We start from the raw sequence: 23640 nt of genomic DNA on the forward strand, positions 1-23640 counted from the left end.
ATATATATATATATATATATATATATATGCAGCTTTAACCATTTATCAGTCAGAGGACATTTAGGCTCTTTCTGTACTTTGGCTATTCTAGAGAATACTGCTATAAACATCAGGATGCATTTAACTCATGTAGAACTTAAGAAAACAAAACAAATCATCATAGGGGGAAGAAAAGAGAGGCAAACCAAGAAACAGACTAACTATAGAGAGTGAACTGATGATTATCAGAGGGGAGGTGGTGGTGGGGTCAATAAAATAGGTGATGGGGATGAAGGAGTGCACTTGTTTGATGAGTACTGGGTGTTGTACCTAAGTGTTGAGTCACTAAAATGTACACCTGAAACAAATACTACACTATATGTTAACCAATTGGAATTTAAATAAAAATTAAAAAGAAAAGGAAGACCAATATTTAAATAAGATTAACTTAGGGGCATCTGGGTCGTTCAGTTGGTTAAACACCTGACTCTTGGTTTCGGCTCAGGGACATGGAGGTTGAGCCCCACGTGGGGCCCTGTGCTGGCACAGAGCCTGCTTAAGATTTTCTCTCTCACTCTCCCTCTGTCCCCACCCTCCCCCACACACACACACTCTGTTCACGTTCTCTCTTTCTCTGTCAAAAAAATATATATAACATTTTTTAAAAGATTAACTTAATAAATACTCCTTTGCAAAAAACTATCTGCATTGTCTCTATATGTTTTCCTGTGGTACCTGTATGGTAAACTGGTCCACCCAAGTATTAAATGAAAGTACTTTTCCCTCAGAAGTTCTTGGTGTAAAACTCTTTCTCATTTATTAAATTAATAAATTAAGTTTCTCATTTATTAAATTATTAAAGTTTTGACACTTACTGAAAATCTAACTCCAGAAAAGTGGTCCTAAATAGTTGAAGACATCTTTTTGTTGGAAGATATTCTTAAAAAAAAAAAAAAAAAGAAATTTATGCTTGTGAGGTTGGTGTTGAGAGAAGACTGACAGTGTCAGTTTAATGTATTCTGATTCACATCGTTCATCTATGTACACTGACATCTTCATACATACACAATTTATTCATGATGACTAGGACAAGCAAAAGGAGGAATGGATATAAAGGAAATTAGATTTTTTTTAAAGAAAAAAAAAAGACGGTGTTAAGAAGTGTGAAAGGTGTTAAGAAAATGTACATGGTAAAGAGCATGATGTAGAGAATAAATCAAAAGAACAGATGATGAATTTACTTACATTGCTGTGATATTTCACACAATTTCGTTTATTTTAATAAATGAATCCTAAAGCAATAATCCTCAACTGTTTTTCAATGCACATAATCATGTTGACGGGATTAAGTTGATCTGATGAGCCAGCTTTATGGGTGTTTGTCTTGTTACTCCTTTCAGGTTAAATATCAGAAAAAAAGTTACACGGGAAAAAATTCTGTGGCTAATAACTAGCAAAATCAATACGATTGTTTCAATAGCCATAAGGCACAGATTATAACACATTTACTTGCTATATCCCTGCCCCTCCCCCCACACACCTGTAGGTCCAAGTTGTATAGAATTTCTTTCCAAGTTATGGCCCAACTAAATCATGGCTCTTTATTTTTCACCTAATTCACCTATCTCCTTCCATTCTATTAAAAAAGAATCTTTAAGAAATTTCTCTTTTATTTTTTAAAGATTTAATATTTATTTTAGAGAAGGAGTATGAATGGGGTAGGAGCAGAGGGAGAAGGAGAATCCTCACACAGACCCCTGCTGAGCAAGGAGGCTGTTGTGGGGCTCAACCCCAGGGCCCTGAGATCATGACCTGAGCCAAAATCAAGAGCTGGACACTTAACCAACTAAGCCACCCAAGCATCTTTGTTAACTATGTGATTTTGCAAAATCTCAACCTTTTAATGTCTGAGTTTTTTTAGCCTAAGTAAAAAGAAGTTATCTGGTGGGCAGCAATGCTGCACAGATTTGGGGCATCTCTGGTTGGCATTAGTGCTCTAGGAGATGAAGCCACTGATGTGATGAATGATGTGAAGGAGCCTGGTTGCTATAGGCACTGCTTGTGTAGCCCAGCTGTTCCTCAGCTCAATCCTTCAAACCACCACCTACCTACCTATGCTATTATTTCAAAATGCTATCCTAGGTCTGGCTGCTGCAAGCTAGCCAAGGCTTTCATCTTTCATGAAGCATCACTTGTGTATATCTTTTTGACAGCATTCCTCAGCTACGTCATGTTTATTGATGCACTTACTTGACTTCCAGGGGTTTTTGAGCCCCTGGGTCCTACTTCAGTTCACTTTCTGGCAGTTTCTTTTGTACCAGCACCTTTCAGTTTCTGCATCTGGACTGTTCGGGTCTTGCTAAGGTAAGGAGTGCTGTCTGGAATCCAAGGCCTGCTGCTCAGATTTGTTTTACCTTTAAGGGATTTGCATCATTTGCCTCTTATACTTGCTGGCCCCTTGCCACACACATTTCTTCATCAGCTACTCATTCCACATCAGAAGTGATCTTAGGCTTATAGAGACCATAATGCTAATACCTACCTGACTTACTGATTTTGTTTTAAGTTTATTTTCACTTTTATTATGAGGTTATATTTAGTAAATTTGGTTTGATGTAAGTAAATGCTTAACTTTTGGTAAGTGTTTAAGGTCTGGGATACAGTCTGACATGTTATCCCACTCATTCATGAATCACTCTCAAAACGTGTGAATAAAAATTAGTCTTCCTCTGCTCAAGCATTATCTAACATTTTAATTAGCACGTTCAAAATCTCCTTTGACCTTGAACTATACTAGCTAGGAGGGAATGTTCTTTGCATTTTTCAAAACAGGTTAGAGAGTCCAGACTCTCACATTCTAGGCCTTCTTTTTCTAAACTCTTTAGATTCTTTGGAAAACTCCAGCTACCATTTTGCTAGAGAAGGTTTTTATTTTTATTTTTTTTTAACAATAGTTGTAAATAAATTTTGAAGGAAATATAGTCTTTGCTTAGGAAGAACAGAGTATCTATGAGATTGTTCAGAGGAGTTGTGGTATTAGCCGTATGTAGTAGGGCTGTGTCAATACTTTCATGAGTCCTAGGTAGTTTTGCTTTCATGAGACCCTTCCTCCATAAAAACTTAACAATTATATCTTATAATTGCATTGGTATAAATATAAATATAATCCAGGTTGCATTCTATTTATTTTTCATTTGAATTTAGAAAAAAATAAAACATTTTCATTGGCCTCTAAAAGTTTCGTGGCCCCTGGGCTTTGTGGCTTCTCTGCCTAATGGATAAGTCAGTTCTGCTTATCCTTACATTAAGAAAAAAAAAAAGACAAAGTATTGACTTAGGAACTCAAAATGTCATGCTGCTCCCTCAGCTTTGAGTGAAGATGAATAACTTAGAAACAAGGCTATTATTACTGTCAGCAGAGCCACAGTGAAATTTACTAGATGATGAGTTTATTTTATCATGCTAACATTCAGTGTTGGGCCATATCATATGTTTATTTCTGGAAATAAATATAAACGAATGTAAATACTTCTAATGTGTGGTAAGATCAATAATTATACCCTCAAATTGAGTAGGCAGGGGATACAAACACTCAGCACATATTCTTGTGTTACATGGCAAAGGTATGGAGAAGTGTGAGGAAGAAAGTACAACTGAACAGCCTGTCTGACAGGGTCACAACCAAAGGTAACCTTTCAGCAGCTCCAGGAAGATGCCCCTCCACTAATGCTTGATGACACTTGAAACTAATTTAACTGAGAATATAGACTTTGCATATCCATAGTGCAAGTATTGTTTATAATGTGAACACTCCTGTGAAAGTGAAGCATTATACTAAATGCATGATGCAGAATTAAGGATTGCCATCTGAACTTTCTCAGAAAGCAGGTTGCATTAAGGGTGGATGTCCTGGTTTTGCCTAGTTTTTATAATCTGGAAGAGGCTATGGGAAGTCAAGACAGTTCTTTAGAAGTATAGGTCATCCATTGGCCTTCCTTGAAGGAGGAATAGCATGTTGGGGGTGGGGTGGGGGGATACAGATAAGAGGCCAGGTACTCTTCTTCATTACTTGTACTATCATCAGAGTGAGAGGGCAGTGGACTTTCTGAAGCAGTGTTAGTCCTGTCCTTCTGATATTCGTTGGGAGTGTGGGCAGGGATGGGATGGGGAGAGGAGAAGGTGCCATGGCTAGAATTGGGCCAAGAGAACCAGCAGTGCTTCTAATCCAATTGTGCAGGTTGTGCACTGATCAAGGGTGCCACATTTAAGGGGGGATGGTTTATTTACTTCGTAGGTATCATAGGTTTATATATTTATTAAAACAATTTTCTGGCTGATGGTAGTATTTGTTTTAATAAAATTGGTATATATTCTGACAGATGAGAGTCAAGATTCTTGGGTAAGGAGAGAATCTCTAAATTGTAGAAAGACACATTTAGGCAAGTAGCCCTATACCCCTTTAGGAAGTTCCTCAGCTTGAAAGAATTCCTGCATTTTGCCCTCTTTGAGGACAGGAGTCATGTATTTTTCCAACATTTTTTCTTAATACCTAATATAGTAGCACAGTTTATTTTTTTTTATTTTTTAATTTTTTTTAGTAGCACAGTTTAATATGAAATTAAACTTTCCTCAGAACCAAGGTTGCCACTAGCCACATGTGACTGTTGAGCACTTGAAATATGGCTTGTTTGAATTGAAATGCACTGTAAGTGTCAAATACACTGGATTTTTAAGACAGTGTGAAAAAATATAAAATAGCTCCTCAATAACTAGTTTATATTGGTTACCTATGGAAATGATAATTTTTTACATAATGAGTTCAGTAAAATATATTATTATAAAATACATTATTAAAAATAATTTCACCTGTTCCTATTACTTTTTAAATGTGGCTCTTGGAAAACTTGAAGTTACATATGTGGCTTGCATTGGTGGCACATATTACTGCTGAACAGAGCTCTGCCTTAGAAAGCTGACTAGAAAAAAATCCTTGATAATAATATATACAATAAACATTTACATTATCACCCATTTAATACCCTTTAGTTAGTAAAATTCTGATCCATTTCATATTATCTTTAAGAATGATATGATATTAAATAGGGTTAAAGAAGAAAATTTCTGAAAAGTGTATGTTTCTTCATGGCAAAGATGTTAAGTTGAAAAGAAAAATTGTTTTTTTAATGGCTTGGCACTTTACCCAGATAATCTGCAAGTTTTTATTTGGAGAAGAATGTTGTTTGTTCCTGAAAATCTGCTAGCATTATTTAAATAGCCTCATATGATACATAGTGTCCCATGTTTGGTACAGATTTTTGTTTAATTTGATCATTTCAATTTATATACTGGTTATGGTTGTATAGTTTTATTATTTTGAAGTAGTTTATTGTTTTGTAATTTATCTATAAATTAATGAGAAGGTAAGCATTCTGAAAGCACACCAGCAAGCTTTACTTGACTGATTAGGGACCTTTGTTAAATACAAGGTATGACTTTTCCTTGGCACCACAGGTTCTCCTTTGGGAATGAGTGAGATGGACCAAAGGAAGGTCAATATACCCTATTGAATCTGGATTGTTCTTAAAAAAAAAAAAAAAAAAGACTTTATTTATTTGAGAGAGAGAGAAGCAAGAGACAGAGCATGAGTAGAGGAGGCAGGAGAGGGGCAGAGGGAGAAGCAGACTCCCCACTGAGCAGGGAACCCAATGTAGGGCTGGATCCCAGGACCCTGAGATCATGGCCTGAGCTGAAGGCAGACACTTAACCAACTGAGCCACTCAGGGGCCCCTGGACTTTCTTATGCTAAGTAGAGATAACTTACCTGGAAGTATCTGGTTGCCAGGTCAGGTCAGGGCAGGGCAGGCTGAGATTGAAGCTGCTTCTGTGTGTGTGTGTGTGTGTGTGTGTGTGTGTGTGTGTAGAGGGATGGAGAGAGAGGGAGAGAAAGAGAACTTTCTGATATCTTTTTTTTTTAAGATTTTATTTATTCATGAGATGGGGGTGTGGGCAGAGACACAGGCAGAGGGAGAAGCAGCAGGCTCCATGCAGGGAGCCCGGACGTGGGACTCGATCCCGGGTCTCTAGGATCACACCCTGGGCTGAAGGCAGTGCTAAACTGCTGAGCCACCCGGGCTGTCCTCTGATATAATCTTTCTAAGGACTAGACATTACTGCCAATGCAACAGCATCTATATTGGGAGTGAGGTATACAACTGCCATGACAATGTGGAAGATTCCTTTATTGTGTCAGTATTCAGTGTTCGACCTACATGTACTGCTCACAGAACTAATTTCCAAAACACCAGAGAAAAGATATGTTCATTCAGATATATGCAATCCCAGAAGGGATGCATGAAATATTTAGTATTCATTTCTGCTGCAGGTTTTCTAATGAAAAGTTATTATATATTTGAGTAGATGTCAAGATGGTGTTGTGAATTTAGCAAAAGAAACCCTTAGATAATTAACACTTCTTTCAAATAGGTAAAAGCCTCATAAAATAAGACACATTTTAGTTTGATAATCAGAAATCTACTACAGTAAAAAATACAAGGGTCTTCCTAATTGCTAATCTAATACTTGGTCATCAAAGATAATGATTCATCTGCATGTTTATTTTTATTATCGTTACTATATTTTTTAAAGATTTTATTTATTTATTTATTTATTTATTTATTTATTTGAGACACAGAGAGGCAGACATAGGCAGAGGGAGAATTAGGCTCCATGCAGGGAGCCCGATGTGGGACTCGATCCCTGAATTGGGATCTCACCCTGAGCCAAAGACAGCCACTCAACTGCTGAGCCACCCAGGGATCCCTATTGTTACTATTTTTAATTTCAAAAGTACAGACTATACTAAGCTGTGGTTCAAATAAAAAGCTACCAATTCATATATCTATCACTTATTATGTTATACTGAAGACAAAAAAACAAAGATCTTTTATATAATAATAAAAAATAACTGGGGGACCTGGGTGGCTCAGTCGGTTGAGTGTCTGGCTCTTGATTTTGGCTCAGGTCATGGTCTCAGGGTTGTGAGATCCAGCCCTGCGTTGGGCTCCATGCTCAGTGGGGAGTCTGCTTGAGATTTTCTCCCTCTGCCCTTCTCCTGCACTCTCACTAGCACTCTCTCTCTCTCTTAAATAAATAAATAAATAAATAAATAAATAAATAAATAAAATCCTTAGGAAAAAAAAAAACAAAAAAACATGGGCACCTAACCTCCCATTTCAGGCACCTGAAACTGTATACTGTAAAGAAAAAAGTTGTTGCTGAAAATCTACTAGCATTATTTAAGTAGTCTTGTGTGAACATAGTACTTTTTTAAAATTTAAAATTAAAAAATTTTTTTTGAGTACACGCTTGATTTTCATCCCAGGCTTTTTAGGACATGACCCTTCTCTCTCTTGCATGAATTGAAGGGTACCCCCTGATAAGGAGTGCTTATGGGAAAGAATGGTTGATATGATCCCAGCCATAGCCTAGGAAACATTCCTGAAGCCATTAAAATATTAAAATCATTTCACAAAGGATAAGAGGAGTTACAGGCTTGTCTCACGATTAAGAGTATAAGCTCTGGAGCCTAAGTACCTGAGACTGAATCCTGCCTCTGACATTCTCTCTGACCTTGGGCAGTCATTTCACTTTTCTATTCCTTAGAATCTTCATCTGTAGATTGGGGAATAATAATAGTACCTACCTCATCTGGGTTGTTATGAGGATTGAATGAAATAGTGCATTTAAAGCACCATGCCAGACAGAGAGTAAGTGCTCAGAAATATTAGTTGTAGTTTAATTCTCCTCACAGTTCTATGCCCATAGTCCTTGAAGTATTGATGCAGAAAATGAAATTGACAACTGTTAGTTTATTTAATACATTTCCTTAGCATGATCTTGGCCCATCAAATTTCCAATGTTATGAAGATATCTGTTGTTAGAGTGGCCTACTCTTTTCCCTAAACTTTGTGGTTCTGCCTTGATGAGCACCATCTCTGCCTCCTCTCTGGCTCAGACTTGCCCCTACACAAGTACCCTGTGTTGCTGTAAGATTTCAGAGGGCCTGGCACCTGGGTGGCACAGTTAGGTAAGTGTCTGAGTTTTGGTTTTGGCTCAGGTCATGATCGTAGGGTCCTCAAAGCAAACTCCACCTCGGGTTCCACACTTAGCGTGGAGTCTGCTTGGGATTCTCCATCTCCCTGCTGCTCCCACATGTGCTCTCTCTTAAATAAATAAGTCTTTTTAAAAAGGTTTCAGAGGGCAAGAAAGAACTAGTCAATTAAATAAATGTTTATAGTTGGAAGGGGGCACTTTTACCCCATAACCATATTCTGTAATTCCTTCTCCTGTGTATCTAGGAGATTGCTGTGAACAAAAGGGTAAGTATAGAAGGTTTTACAGATGTTTTATTTACTAAAGTTGAGATAAAAATGATTGGTATTTTCTGCTAAACAGTTTCCTGCAGAGGTAAGAGTTTCAAGAACACAGAAGAGGGTGGCCCTTAAGAAAAGATATCCTAATGCTGGGCATCAATTTGTGACCTGAGCTGTTTTCCTCAAAACTGGGATCTGGCCTCTGGGAAAATCCTTATCCTCAAGGGGGGCCTGGCCAATGATGTGTGGGTATAGGACTGGGAATGCTGGGACTGAATCCAGGTTCTACCCTACCAGGGGTGAGACATGGGCAAATTACTGAACCTCTTAAAACTTTAGTTTCCTACCTGTTTAATGAGAAGGATACAACCCGTCTCATAAGGTTTTTTTGAAGAAATGAGATGGCATAGGTGGTGCACCTGGCACATAGTAAGCATGAAATAAGTGCTGGTTATTGCTGTTGTTACTGTTAATTTTCTATCTATGCCTTTGCTCACGTTCTATTTGCATAAAAGTACCTTTCCCTCCTTGATGATGTGGTGAACTCTTCTTTTTCAAAATGCCTCACCTTCTTGAAGAAATATCCTCCAATTTTTTTCCAGTGCCATGAGTCTCGCCTGCCTCTGTGCTCTCAGGTTTTGTATGTACTTCATGATTTTTAGTGCTGTGCTCACACTTCCCTTCCCCCAAATTGTAAGTTACTGTAAACACATGGCATATGTTTAGCATCTGCTTTTTGACTGAATTAACAGGTAGTTTCTCTCTACAACCCTTTAATCCTCCTGAAAACTTCCCATATACCTTGCATCTAATTCCACACTCTGTAATTTCATGGCCCCTGAAACCCCTTGCTCCCCACCCATCTTTGTGTCCTATCCAGACGGGCCCTCTTTGTGTTCTTCTCATAGCCCCACTGCTTCCCTCCGTTAGGGCAGCTGCTTCTCCCACCACAACAGAATTCCTCCTTGGCCTTTCACAGCCCATGTCAAAGCCTTAGTTCATGTATAAGGATATTTTGTTTACTGTTTGATTAAAACCAAATTCTCTTTTATTTCTGTTTCAAATTACATTTAGTTTTGGGGCTCAGCCACTAGCCCTCAGCACGTTGGTACCACATTTGGACTCGCAGCACCTCACCTTTCCCCAACCCTGTTCTGGATGACTGTTCAGAAATATAAAGTACCCAGGCATGTCACAAAGGTGACATCTCAAAAGGTACTTTGTGGTGAGAGTGGTCTTCCTCAAGGTGTGTGTAGCTGGTGCCAGCCATGAGGCTAGTGACCCTGTCGGAAAAGGATTTTTCTTGCTTCTGGGTGCTCATGATTAGAAGTTTGTTCATAGAGGATGTCATGAGTAGAGAATTATGTCTCAAAGCACCATCCAAGCCTGCAGAATATGCATGACAACCGTCCTTCCTGTAGCTAACTCTCTCCTGTTCTATTATCGTTCTGTCTGCTGCTCTGAACTTTCAGAAGAAGCAAGCCTTCTCTTAATTGTTCCAAAAGGAGAATTTGAGATCATCACAGTCTAGCTTTTGCCTCATCACTCCAATAAAACTGTTCTTGTCGAGCTTACATAATCTGATAGTTGGCTACAGTGAAATCTTCTTATTTTAGTTGATTTCCTGGCAATGGCTAATGTCATTGCCTAATCCCTCCTTGAAACACTCTTTTCTTTTATTCCCTTTCACTATTTTTTATATTCCTCAAATGAATGAGACCATATAATGTTTGTCCTTCTCTGATTGACTTATTTCACAGAGCATAATACCCTCCTTTCTCTTGACATCCTTAACATCACACTTGCTTAATTTTCTTGTTACTGTTTGTATGTTCTTTTCAGTCTTCTGTGCTGGTTTCTCTTCCCTTGCCAGTCCTTAAAGCATTGACACTCCTTAATGTTTGGTCCTAAGCCACTACCTCTTACCCCTCCTCCTCTCTGCCTGATTTCAGTGATTTTGTGTGCGCGCGCGCATGTGTGTGTACATTGCTGCTAAAATGATAATCATGGTGTTGATAGAGATGATATGTACTGAGTTCTTATTACATGCCAAGCACTTTAAGAATTTCATCTGTATCAAGTGGTTTAATCATCACAGTAAGCCTATGAGGTAGAACTATTATTACAGGTAAGTGCAGAATCCAGAACTGACCCAACAGTCTGGCCTTGGATCGTGCACTGTTAGGACCCTACACTGCCTGTTTCAATTCTAAAATTCTGTCTTTATTCCTCAGTATCACCCTTGGATTTCCCATGGGCGCCTCAAATAATAAACATTAAGAACTAAACTTATCATCCTCCGTACATGCTCTTTCTCCCGTGTTCCCTATTTGCAGGGATGGCACCACTTCCACTCTGGTGGCCGAACTGCACACCTGGCATCGTCTTTGCCTTCAGTCTCATCTACAATTTAATTAGATAGCAGATTCTCTCCATTCTGTTCCTTTCCCCAGATCCAACCACATTTCTCTAGCCTTATTGCTACTACCCTGAATTTGGGACACTGTAAGTACCCTCCCGTCCAAGTTCCTGCAATAACTTCACAACTGGTTTCCCTGCTTCCTGTCTTGTTCCCTCTGCAGCCATAACTAAACAGATGATGTAAGTGGTCTGTTTACATATCCTTGAATGCCTCCAAGGCTAGCAGCTTGCCACCTCTGTGTGGCCAGATGACAAACTTGTGCTTCTCTCTTCTACCTCGGCTTCCGAACCTGCTCCTCACACAGTGTTGGTTCAGTTCTTGGAACCTGCCACAAACTGCTTCATCTTTGCCTCTTCGCACTCACCCTTCCCTCTATCTTTAAGTTTCTAGTTTTTAGCTTTGTACATTTTAGTGTTTTCATATTTTAAAAACTTACTTTGTCAGCATGGGTACATTATCCTTTGACTCACATGTATTACACAAGAAACATCCCATCTTCTTTTCCTCTTCCTCTTCTAATTTTTGATAGGTATGTAATTAAAAATTTTCAGGGCCTCTAGCAGGCCTCCTGATCCTTACACTCACTTTAGGGTTAGTTCTATGGTTAAATACCTTCTGTACCCCCTGCCATTCGTTTTCTGTAGGTAAGGAATTTGCCAAAAGCCCCACAGAAAGTAGGTGGCTGAGCCAGTATTGAAACCTAAGTTGCATGCAAAATTCTGTGTTGTTTCCACTACTACATCGTGTTTCTATTGAAAGTAGAAACACACACATATTTAAAAGATAAACTATACTGAAAGCAAAAGAGATCAAGACAGTACACAGGAAAAAGAAGCAAAAAACATAAAAAGATAAAAAGGAAACATGGTAAAATCAAAATAATATATGTAAGAGACTACAATTTGCTGGCATAAAACATGTAAAAATAAAAATTATTTTAAAATTCTATGTGGGTACAAAAGATTATATATATTTTTTGATAAGATATTTGCAAGCCAATAATTAAGTCAAATAAAAGGAAATGAGAGATTAACAAGCCTAGAGAAGGTTAATCTTTTTTTTTTTAAAGACATTAAAATGGGTTAAAAATCATTAGTGATAATGTGCATTCCTTGAACAAAGGCAGCTGTTGATGCTAGCAGAATATTTAACTAAACCTATTCGATCTCCCAAGGGATAGGCTTCTTGCAAGAGATTTCTGGTTTGGTTTTCTTTAGCTGGTTGTAAATCATTTGGGATGCCTTCAACTTCCAGTTTGAGAAGAACCGACCATAAATAGCTTAAACATAACAGACAAGTCCAGAGATAAGGTGCTGATTCCAAGATTGTTTATTTCTGTGGCCTAATGGTGATATCAGGTTCTAGGTCCCTTCCATCTTTTTCCACTGTAGCCTCCTCATAAGGTAAGCTTTCTTCCCCCAAGGCAGCTCCAAACACCACATTTTCACATAACCACAAAAACAAACAAACAATAAAACAGAAGAGAAACCACCCCCTTTTTTTGTGGACATGTTGGAGATCATGCTGTCCTTTCCAAGCAGCCTTTTCTGCAGACTTCCCCACAAGTATCAATGGCTGGAACTGTACCACTTGCACATTGCTAAACTAGTAAATAGTAAGAGGAGCACAATTATAGTGATTGGTCTAAAATAATCTAGATTTCTCCCTTGCCCACTCTGGGGGCTAGGGATGAACATAAACTCTCCTGAAGCACACAGCCATGCAAACCCAATGCAAGGAGAAGAAAATAACCAACTAACACCATTTGTCATCAGTGGAGACAGAACAGAAAGACTTTACCCTTTACCCTTGACCAATTTTGTCTGGAACCACAAATGACCCCAGATAGCCAAAACAACCTTGAAAAAGAAAAGCAAAGCTGGAAGCATCACAATACCAGACTTCCAAGTTATATTACAAAGCTGTAGTAGTCAAAATAGTACGGTATTGGCACAAAAATAAACACATGGATCAATGGAACAGAACAGCAAGCACAGAAATTAACCCACAACTACATGGTCAGTTAATCTTTGACAAAGCAAGAAGGAATATCCAATGAGAAAAAGAGTTTCTTCAACAAATGATGTTGGGAAAACTAGACAGGTACATGCAAAAGAATGAAACCGGACCACTTTCTTACACCATACACAAAAATGAATTCAAAATGGATTAAAGACCTAAGCATGAGACTTGAAACCACAAAAATCCGAGAAGAGAGCACAGACGGTAACTTTTTTGACATCAGCTGTAGCAACTTCTTTCTAGACATGTCTCATGAGGCAAGGAAAACAGAAGCAAAAATAAACTGTTGGGACAACATAAAAAAAAAAAAAAGCAAAGGAAACAATCAACAAAACTAAAGCCAACCTATGGAATAGGAGAAGATATTTGCAACTGATACATCTGGTAAAGGGTTAGTATCTAAAATTTATAAAGAACTTCTAAAACTCAACACCCCCAAAATGAATAATCCAATTAAGTAATGAGCAGTAAATGTGAATAGATATTTTTCTAAAGAAGGCATGGCATACAGATACATGAAAGGTTGATCAACATCACTCATCATCAGATAAATGCAGATCAAAACTACAATAAGCTATCACCTCACACCTGTTAGAATGGCTAAAATCAACAACACAAGAAACAACAGATGTTGACAAGGCTGTGGAGAATGGGGAACCCTCTGGCGGTGTTGGTGGGAATGCAAACCAGCAAAGCCACTCTGGAAAACAGTATGGAGTTTCCTCAAGCAGTTGAAAATAGAATTATCTTACCTCCAGCAATTGCACTACAAGGTTTTTACCCAAAAATACAAAAGTACTAATTCAAAGGGATAAGTGCACTCCGATGTTCATAGCAGTATTATCTACAGTAGCCAAATTATAGAAACAGCCGAAGCATCCATTGATAGATGAATGAATAAAGCAGTAGTACATATAAATATATATATACCCACTATATACTATATATATAATGTGTATAATCTATATCTATAATGTGTATAATTCTCTATCTATCTAGATGTGGCAAATAGGAGATAGATAAGTGAGTGGAATATTACTCCACAATAAAAAAGAATGAAATTTTGCCGTTTGCAGCAACATACTTGGAGCTAGAGAGGATTATGCTAAGTGAAATAAGTCAGTCAGAGAGACAAATACCATATGACTTCACTCATACGTGCAATTTAAGGAACAAAACAGATGAGCAAAGGGGGGAAAAAAGGAGAGAGAGAGACACACAAATCAAGAAACAGATTCTTAACTATGGGGAACAAACTGAGGATTACCAGAGGGGAGGTGAGGGGTGGTGGGTGAAATAGGTGATGGGGATTAAGGAGAGCCCTTGTAGTGATGACCACCAGGTATTGTATGGAAGTGTGGAATCACTAGATTGTACACTTGAAACTGTATGCTAACTAACTGGAATTTAAATAAAAACATTGAAAGACTTGAATGTATAGAAAGAGTTAAGAATTTCATTTATTATTTTAATTAAATAAAACGTACCAAAGTTAACTCTGATTTGTATTTAATTAAATACACAATTGTTACTGTGCTGCATGGTAGTTAGCTGCAACTCATAAGAAATTTTAAAAGGACTGTCATTTTGCCAGCACTAATTTTTTGTCAGCACTAATTTTACAGTCAAATTAATTTTTAGACACTTCTCTAAAATCATACAATTTTCCCTGGATATGAATAATTCTCTTCTTCTCTGTCTCCTTTTGCTTTTCCTCCTGCCCTTTCCCAAGATGAAGGGACCCCCAATCCTGACTCAGCATTCCCATTCACCACTCCCTCCTCCTCCCCACCCTGCTGCTTGGAAATGTCAGGCCCTGGAGTCTGCAGACTTTGAAGCCACACTTAATTTGGGTCCTTAAATGTATATCTCCTGCTTTATTTGCAGTGATCTTTATAGCATCCCCAATATTTTGGTGTGGGGCAGAAAGAAGAAATCCAGCATTAGGTGAGACTATGGTACCACAGGGAGAGAATGGGTATGTGCCAAATGCTTCACGAACCTCGGCATTTGACAGTTTGGGGTTAAGAGGAATGAGAGCAAGAGTGGAGATAAAGGATGGGGAAAAGAAGGGAGCAGAGCAGCCTCTGGGATCTATTATCTCTGTAAGAGACCCTGTGTCCATACATGTCCCTGGGGGCATAGATTTTGGCAGATTTAGCCTAAACTCCTCCTCTCAAAGAAAGCTGAAAGAGATAGGGAGAACAGAGACCCTCGGGCTTTACTCACCAGCCCTTACAGGTGAAGTGTGCTTACCTCTCTGGAGGCATGGGGCAGATTAGGGCCCAATCTTAGTCCTCCTATCACTTTCTAGCTGTGTAAGTGCCACTAGTCACCAACCTTTCTGAGTCTCATTTTCCCCATTGATGGTTTCCCCATTGGTGAAATAGGACTGACACTCTCTATCATACATAGTTCTTGTGAAGATTTAATGAAATGAAGCATGCAGACATTGCTTAACACAGAGTAGGCCCTTGACAAAAGTTCTTTCTATTTTCATCTGCCCTGAAGCACAAAGAAGGATCCCCTTGCCCAATCTTGAGCTTTCCTCAATTTTTCTCATTTGTATTTATTTCATTTTACTTCTGAGGATCAGAATGTTAAAAATAAATGTATAAAGTTTTGGGGTTAAGTGTGAGAAGATAAGTGACAGCTTTTAGTTCCTTCCTAGTGGGTTACCAAAGGGAGTGTCACAGTCCTGGAGAGGGTGTCATGGAGTAAGGCTGTGTCTTCAAGGCACAGGAGCATTTTCCATCTTTTGTCCTTTGTGGAGTGGGTGATGTGACTGCCATTCCCAAGGCACCTGGGGCCTCAGACCAGACTCTGCCCCAGCCATCAGGTCTAATGGGCTTCCAGAGGTCCTGTGGAGAGAAAGCCCTGTATCCTACTCTTGGACTAAGTTAGGAAGCTGGGGAGTTTGGGGTGTCCAGTGGGATAACTGCTGCACCTTACACATTTAGCTCATCACTTGAGTTAAGTGTTCCAGGCCCACTTCTTGACTGATACTGGACTTACCACTATACTGCAATAGATCTCTCCCCAAAATCCATTTCAGGTGTTTGGGAAAAGCTAAGCTGATACCAAAAATGAAATTGGTTCTTTCACAGTATCTTGGACCCACAGGATTACTCCTGGCTCCTCTTTAAAGTACCTAGTGGTTTTCTTTCCCAACTCCATCTCTGTTTAACAACCTACATTAACATTTCAGAAACATTAGGGGGCCTGTGTATCGATAACACTTTATTCCCTAGGCAAGAAAAACTCTTTTTTTCTTGGAATTGGATTGCTTTGGGCAGTTTAACAACCAGTGCTAGGCTGAGAGACAAACAATATTGCCCTAGTAATTATCTTGTCATGGCCACGAGACGATAGATGAGGGCATGTCTGCTCTACAAAAGGCCAATTCAACTGTGACATTAAACAGATGTCATGATCCAAATGAAATACAAATAATGGGCTACCAACCCAACCCAGTCATATCCAGCCAGTCAGCACCCCCTCCCCACATCTCTAGCCACTACATTATACTGACAAACATATTTAAGTAGAAAATGCAATATTAAAAAGTTAGAAACCATTCACTGAAAACATTCCACCCCAAAATCTGCACTGAGCTGAACTGAGTGAAATTTCTGTGCATGCTTCAAGTGGAAACAACTCCACGTTTATGCCTGATTCTTTAGTAGTAGCTTCAGGGACGTTTTAAGAAGGTTCCAGGGATCCCTGGGTGGCTCAGCGGTTTGGCGACTGCCTTTGGCCCAGGGTGTGATCCTGGAGTCCCGTGATCAAGTCTTGCGTCAGGCTCCCTGCATGGAGCCTGCTTCTCCCTCTGCCTGTGTCTCTGCCTCTCTCTCTCTCTCTCATGAATAAATAAATAAAAAATCTTAAAAAAAAGAAAAAAAAAAAGGTTCCACTACGAATGAAGATACCAGACTTTGGGGCAAAACCTTGTTCAGCCTAAGAAAGCACATTGCTTTCTCATTGCTCAAGAAAGAAGTTTTAGAAAGAATTTCTCAAAGGCTCTAAGAAGCCCCAGGCTGATGTTACAAAAGCCTAGGCTCTCTCCTTCCGTGTCACCCCGGTTTCCTGCTAACTGGGAAGCCATCAGAGGAGTTCAGATGACCCTGCAGGCCTCAGGAGACCTATGAGTAATATGTAGGGAGGGGGCATCACAGAAGGCCGGCCAACAGGGACACAGGCCCAGGCAGAGGAGGAGATCCACCAAGGATGGGGAACTGTACTTGGCGTTTCTCGTTCAGAAAAGACATCGCGAACTCCTGGTTAGGAAAACAGCCCCAGGGAGCCCTGCCTCGCCCTTGCCCCTACTACCCCCCGGAGAGACCGGTGCACAAGCTCCGTGCGCTCCGGCTCTCTGAGCTGCGGCCGCCGCGTCCCTGAAACACCTACCGCCTCTCTTGTCCCACCTTTGTTTCCATTTTCTCATTTTCTTTGAGAAGGAAACTGGTCAACCCCCCCCCCCCGGCTCCGTCCCGCGGGCGCCCCCACTGAAGCCCACTCTGTACCTTCCGGGGCTGGAGAGATGCTCCCAGAGATCGGACACCTGTAGGTGCGCCCTCCCTCTGGGAGGGGCCGCGGGTGGAGCGCGGCGCCCCGGGCACCTGTGGCTCGAGCTCGAGCTCCGGACAGCGGCCGCGTCCCCGAGTGCTCTCTGGCGTCCCCGCGGCGACGGGCGGCGACCTAGCAGACAGGTCCTGGAGGCACAGCCGCGGGCGGCCGTCTATGTGGGGGAAGGTGGGGAGGAGTGGGAGGGTCTGCATCCGGCGCGATCTAAGGTCTGGAGCCAAACCCTAGCTCCACTTCCAGAGGGAGGTGTGGGCAGGCAGGGGGCTTCCCCTTTGCCACTTAAAGCCACTGCATTCAATCAGCACCTTGATCGAGCACCTTCTGTGTGCCCCGAGGTCCTCCAGGAGCTTGGGAAGCCCTGGCGAGTGCAATGTTAAAAGGTCTCTGCTCTCCGCCAAGGTGTTGTTTCCAGTGACCAGTAATCCCATAGGTTCCTGTGAACATTTGCAGGTGTTTTCAGCCAAGGAGGGAAGGAATAGAATTCTGGCTTTCTTTTTATTTCAACCAATGTTTATTGCCGTCCCAAAGATTCAAAGGGAAAGGTGGGAGGGAAGGACGGAGAGGAAACCTACACCACCACCAAGGAGCTAGTTTCTTTTTAGGAACTTTGACTTAGCCTGATTGAATCTCTTTTGGTATTCCCCCATACTGTGCACTCACACCAACAAAGCTGCTGGATAGTGACCATGAGCTTCAAGCTTTCCTACTGATCAAATCTGATCAGTCGCTACCTATCAGGTAAGGTGACATTTAGAAAGCTGGACCTGGATCACTTCTTACCCAAGAGAGCCTCACAGGGTTTGAAGTCACACAGCCCTCATTCCACACCAGCCTCAGAATTTACTATTAGGTATCTACCTGACCTTGGGCAGATTTGCTAATGTCTCCAATTCTCAGTTGCCCCTTCTATAAAATGAGGACTGTAAGTGCTCCGCTCCTGGGGATGCTGGGAGGCTTCATTGTGGTGGCATATGCAAAAGCACTTAAACCGTGCCTGCAGGTAGTAAGTGCTCAGTAAGTGGCCCCTATGATAATTAATGGCGAGTACAGCACTTTTCAGAATCCTCAGTCCTTCTATTATAATCTGAGTGGTCAGAATGCCAGGGTGAAATGTCATGTATGTACATATTAAATGAGAGAAATTTAAAAAAAAAACACAAAAGATTAAAGAATTTGGCTCCAAAATTCAACAGATCGGAATGTTTAAAAGCAAGTATGGAGTCATTGATTTAAATGACTAAATAAATTTTAGAACTGGAAGTTACCTTAGTGTTATGCAAAAAGATATTGGCACTAAATGAGTATGTGTTCTAAAATCTCTTGCAGAAAAGCCAAGGGGATGTGTTTGGGAAATGGAATTCAAAGAGAACTAAAAGAGAGTTCAAAGTGGGAGATTTGGCAGCCAAGATCCTAGAAGGGGTGTGATTATTAGCAAATGTGACACGTGAGATTTTATCAGGGCATCTTTAAAGAAAGAGGGAAAACTCCCACCTGATTCATCTCTTGGGCTGATTCTTACCTGTTATTGAAACTTCCACTGCAATACCTTTGTTGAAAAGCATTTAATATTTCTCTATTAATATAGAAGTGCAGTCTGCTGAGTTCATATGCTTTAAGGGCTAAAACAGATTAAAGTCTTGAAGTTTATTTTTCTGTGCAATTTTATAATCCCTGGCCAGATTCTCAGTCTTTTCCAAGTAAGCTCAAGGGGGGCTTGTCTTGTAGTTTACACCTGGAAGCATCCATTTTAAAAAGGCAGGGCTCTCTACAATGATAATTTTTGCCACTTCAATTCTTTGTTCCAGTGACTGAGAATGATAACAGCAATCAAACTCTAGCTACTTGTGCACTCTACATGAGGGATGAATAAATCTCTTTTCGTTGTTGTTGCCATATTGGAAAAGCGAAGAAACTAATTTTTTTCCTAGCCCAATATATTGCATTATTAGCATCAGTAGTTGAAAGGCCTGTGCTAGAAACCACTATTCAATATCACCATGGGATACTGAGTTGTGTCCTTGTTAGGTTTGCCAATTTTCATAGACATTGAGGGAGGATATGTGGCCTCATCTCATACTGTGGTGACACTTTTATTTTATATATACTTTAAAAAATGCCATCATATACTTAACAACTTTGGATGATATATAGGATGGGTTTAATCCCATTTCATTAATAGAAAGCCAAGGTAAAAGTTAGAATAAATGACAGGCAGTGAAGCAGAGGCATAATCCAGGAGTATAATCCCATTCAGTTCTTATCCTAAACCGTGAGTTCTTTTGATGATGTCAAAACCTAGTTCTCCTGGTTTTAAAACTAGGAGAGCTAGAATTCAGACTTAAACCCCATTCCCTGGAACATCTGTTCCTTTTCCCTCAGCTGGAAACTGGGTTGGGGGTTCGAGACAAACCACTTCCATGTTACTGGTGGTGTGTGGGGAAGCTGCCGCTGGCCTGGTTTTATCCCACCCTGGACACAGATTTCCGTGATTATCAGATAAACTTTGACCTAGTTCAAGAACTTCTGGTGGGATTCACTGATTCTGGCCTTATAAAAGCAACAAAAGGAATGAGTGAGATGACTGACCATACGTGCTGACCTGAATGAAGTCGGTTGTGCTCCACGCGTCTGTGGGTGTGGGTAGCAAGGGCATGCAGTGGGTCCTGGTGTTTATTCTTCCTCATTAAGGGAGTGTTCAGGGATGTCTCTGTGCCAACCTGGCATGGCTTTCTTCTGAGGACCCTGGCCTGGGCTGGGATGTCACTTCTTTCCATGATCCACTTGCTGTCAGCTTGGTCTTTGGCTCTACCCTTACTCAAAGCACAGTCTTCTGCACCTATAGAAGGATCTGCCCCTCTTCAAACAAAAAGCTTAACAGCATTCTGGGTGAGGCTAGCAAGAAGTGCTGTCTTCTCAAACTGAACTCACTGTGTTCACATTCACTCTAGAAGTTGAGTTCTTAGTGAGCTATGACAGTAGGAGGGATTTTAAAGTCCCATCAACAGGAAGACTGTTTCTTTGTTAGAAGTTAGGAATCTCCCAGTGGATGCTCATGTAGATTATGATGTTTTACGACTTGCAGACTACTGCATTTTAGGATGTTAGTGTTTTATGTAATTTTGAGTCTACTCACATGAGCATTGCATACACACTGATAGGACATTGTAATGTTTCTTCAAGTGTGTTCTGTACAACACTAATGCCATTAGATGGTGTGTAAACAAAGGGTTTTATGGTTGTGATAGATTGAATTTCTGGTCCAGGTCTTTCAGCCCTCTCTGGATCCACTTGCTTGCAGTGGCCTCGTGGACAGAACATAGTACATCACCCCTTTACTTTGGGCCTGGCCCTGTGACTGGCTTTGTCCAATTGACTTTGGATTAGAGAGACAGGGTGACGGTTCTCAAACTACAGCATAAGAGATACCACCTTTTCATTGCTCCTTTTGTCCCTCTCCCACTGCCTGTGCATGCGTTCTGGGTAATCTGCTGGGCTAAAGAGGGTGAGAGGAGTGTGGAGCCCCCAGATCCACAGATGTGCAACTGGAAGCAGAGCTGTTTCAGCCAAACTATGGATCTGTCAGAATGAATGATGATTGTTTATAGCCACTGAGTTTGATATGGTTTGCTACCCAGAATTATTGTGACCATAGATAACTGATGTCGTGGTCAGAAGGGTTTGGGACAGGACGTATGCTATATGACTCTTCAATTCCTCTTTAAGAGGAATGTGCACATTAACATATAATACACTCTGAAAAGGACTGCAGTAATCATCGCTTCCCAAACTAATTTCATTCTTGTACCTTCATATCATAATAATATCCTGTGGCATACACACTTTAAAATTTTAGAAAATTATTAAGGGCAGTTTATGTAAATCCTAGACTCGCTGTTAAGAAACCTGAAACGAACTCTTAGAACAATTGTCAATGATTTTCAAGCCTTAATTAGACACTCTCAAATTTTGCTTATTAGCAGGTCCCCATTTTCTTTCCCACGGTTGCTGAATTTCACGTCAATGACTTATATTGTATGGCTCCAAATTTCCAAATGATTAAGGGCTATTTTCCACTGCAGATGCCAGCCTATTTCACAGTTATTTTATAATCAGCATAAGAACATTTATTTTTAAATAAATGACCAATAAATTAGATTGATAAATTTTAATTATTTTCATTGCTTTTTTCCCAAAATCATATATCTAATATTTACTATTAAAGTTACTTAGAAACCACAGTGGATTAAAAAATGAGACTAAATTACCTGAAATACTGGTTAATCCCTGTTTCTCCTTATTTTTGAGAAATGTGGAGCACATATAGGAGAGCTCTTTTTCAAATTTAGCCACAATGCCAGGCACCAAAGAAAGCACAGGGTTTTAGGAAACATGTAAGTAGTAACTCCCTTTTTATTTATTTTGGTAACTATACATCATTGTTGATATCTGCTTATGGTCTTTCAGGGGCCTTGGCATATGCATTCATTTCAAACACTCACAGGTGCTTATGTTCAAAATTTACCATTGGCATTGGGTACATGCAACAATTTATACTTTCTTTTTTTCTTTTTTATAAGATTTTATTTATTTATTCATGTGAGACACACAGAAAGAGACAGACAGAGAAGCAGTCTCCCTGTGGGAAGCCTCATGTGGGACTTGATCCCAGGAGTCCAGGATCATGACCTGAGCTGAAGGCAGATGCTCAACCAGTGAGCCACCCAGGTGTCCCTGTCAGAAGACTTTCTGTGGTCCATCCCAGGAATTGTAGAGGACAGAGGCTGTCCTGGGACCTCATGTTTGTCCTATCCAGGCATCTGTTTGGATCCTTACCATTGGGTCTGTTGGCCCCACTGGGCCATCCCAAAAGTCCCCTCCAGTCCTGGAGTACTGCTCTCTATAAAATGGTGGTTTAGGATGATTTTTCCAGTGCCACATGCTTCTTCATTTTCTCCATGTTCTTTGATTTCTTTGGAGCCTTTAAAAAAAAAATTATTGGAGTTCAATTTGCCAACATTTAGCATAACACCCAGTGCTCATCCCACCAAGTGCCCCCTCAGTGCCCATCACCCAGTCACCCCAACCCCCCACCCACCTTCCTTTCCATTACCCCTTGTTTGTTTCCCAGAGTTAGGTGTCTCTCATGTTTTGTCACCTTCACTGATATTTTCACTCATTTTCTCTCCTTTACTTAATTTTTTCCAGCATTTTGAATGGTCATAGATGAGCATATATACTATTATAAACGACTATGACCTAGAATGTCTTAAAGTGAAAAGTCAGTTGAACTTTTGTGCATTTTCCTTTTCTTCAGTGAACTTCTTTCTTTACATTTTATTTGTCCAGGGCTGGTTGGTTTATAGAAGGGCGTTATCTATTAACTAAAGTGTGTTAAGTAAAGCTTCATTATTCTTCTTAAGATACTTTTTAAAGATATTTTGTTCATTAATTCATGAGAGACACAGAGAGAGAGGCAGAGACATAGGCAGAAGGAGAAGCAGGCTCCCCATGGTGAGCCTGATGTGGGTCACCATCCCAGGATCCTGGGATCACAACCTGAGCCAAAGGCAGACGCTCAACCACTGAGCCACCCAGGTGCCCTCTTCTTAAGGTATTTAAGTGGTACTTTTTAAAGGCAGGCCTAACGACACCCACATCCAATGACAAAATGATCAGAGACTCGAAGAACTTAGTCTATAACGGTAGAAAGACACGTGACGAACTTGGCAATATTCTGCTCAATAACCTCTCAATCATATCTCATGTGCAGCTGGCAAGCTCTGGAAAATACTCTTAGGCGTGGGCCAGTGATAAAATTGGGGTATCATACCTTGAAGTGGTTATAATTTGCTGCCTAAGGGGGTCATAATTAGCTACTTAACCTTAATTTATTTTCTTGGGATTTTGTGATACAATAAAGTTGTGTCGATATAAACTTTCAGAAATTTTTAGAGTGGAAATTTGCAAAAGTTCATCAAACAAGCAGTCAGCTAGCTAGCTACAATCCAGCCTGCCATTCAACCACACAGCCAACCCACTCATCCACCAAGTAGCTAGCCAACCCCCCAGTCAACCAACCAACCCATTAATCAGCTAGTCAGCCAACCAACCAGTCAACCAACTTTTTGGAAACCAACCAACCAGCCAAGCAACTAACTAGAAAATCAACCAAGCGCACCCAATCAGCCATTCAATCCACCAACCAATTCATCTTCTATACACCAGTAATTATTTTAGGTAATGGAAGTACAAAGATGAACA

The 23640-nt window shown here is 40.3% G+C and overlaps 1 protein-coding gene across 3 annotated transcripts in view; it reads right to left on the minus strand.

Annotated features, from left to right (window-relative positions):
- MCHR2 (melanin concentrating hormone receptor 2) overlaps positions 1-17777 on the minus strand; it is a 57792-nt gene extending 40015 nt beyond the window's left edge. Inside the window, exons 1-2 of one of the 3 annotated variants that reach the window (XM_072738025.1) lie at positions 17319-17377; positions 15475-15656 (exon numbers count right to left, since the gene is read on the minus strand). The gene's annotated coding sequence lies outside the window, so the exon portion shown is untranslated. Of the gene's footprint in view, positions 1-15474; positions 15657-17318 lie in introns of all 3 variants that reach the window. The other 2 variants (XM_026002861.2, XM_072738018.1) reach the window with 2 other exon arrangements.
- Positions 17778-23640: the final 5863 nt, after the last annotated feature.

Source organism: Vulpes vulpes, chromosome 1 (assembly GCF_048418805.1).
Source record: "Vulpes vulpes isolate BD-2025 chromosome 1, VulVul3, whole genome shotgun sequence".
Classification (NCBI taxonomy): domain Eukaryota; kingdom Metazoa; phylum Chordata; class Mammalia; order Carnivora; family Canidae; genus Vulpes; species Vulpes vulpes.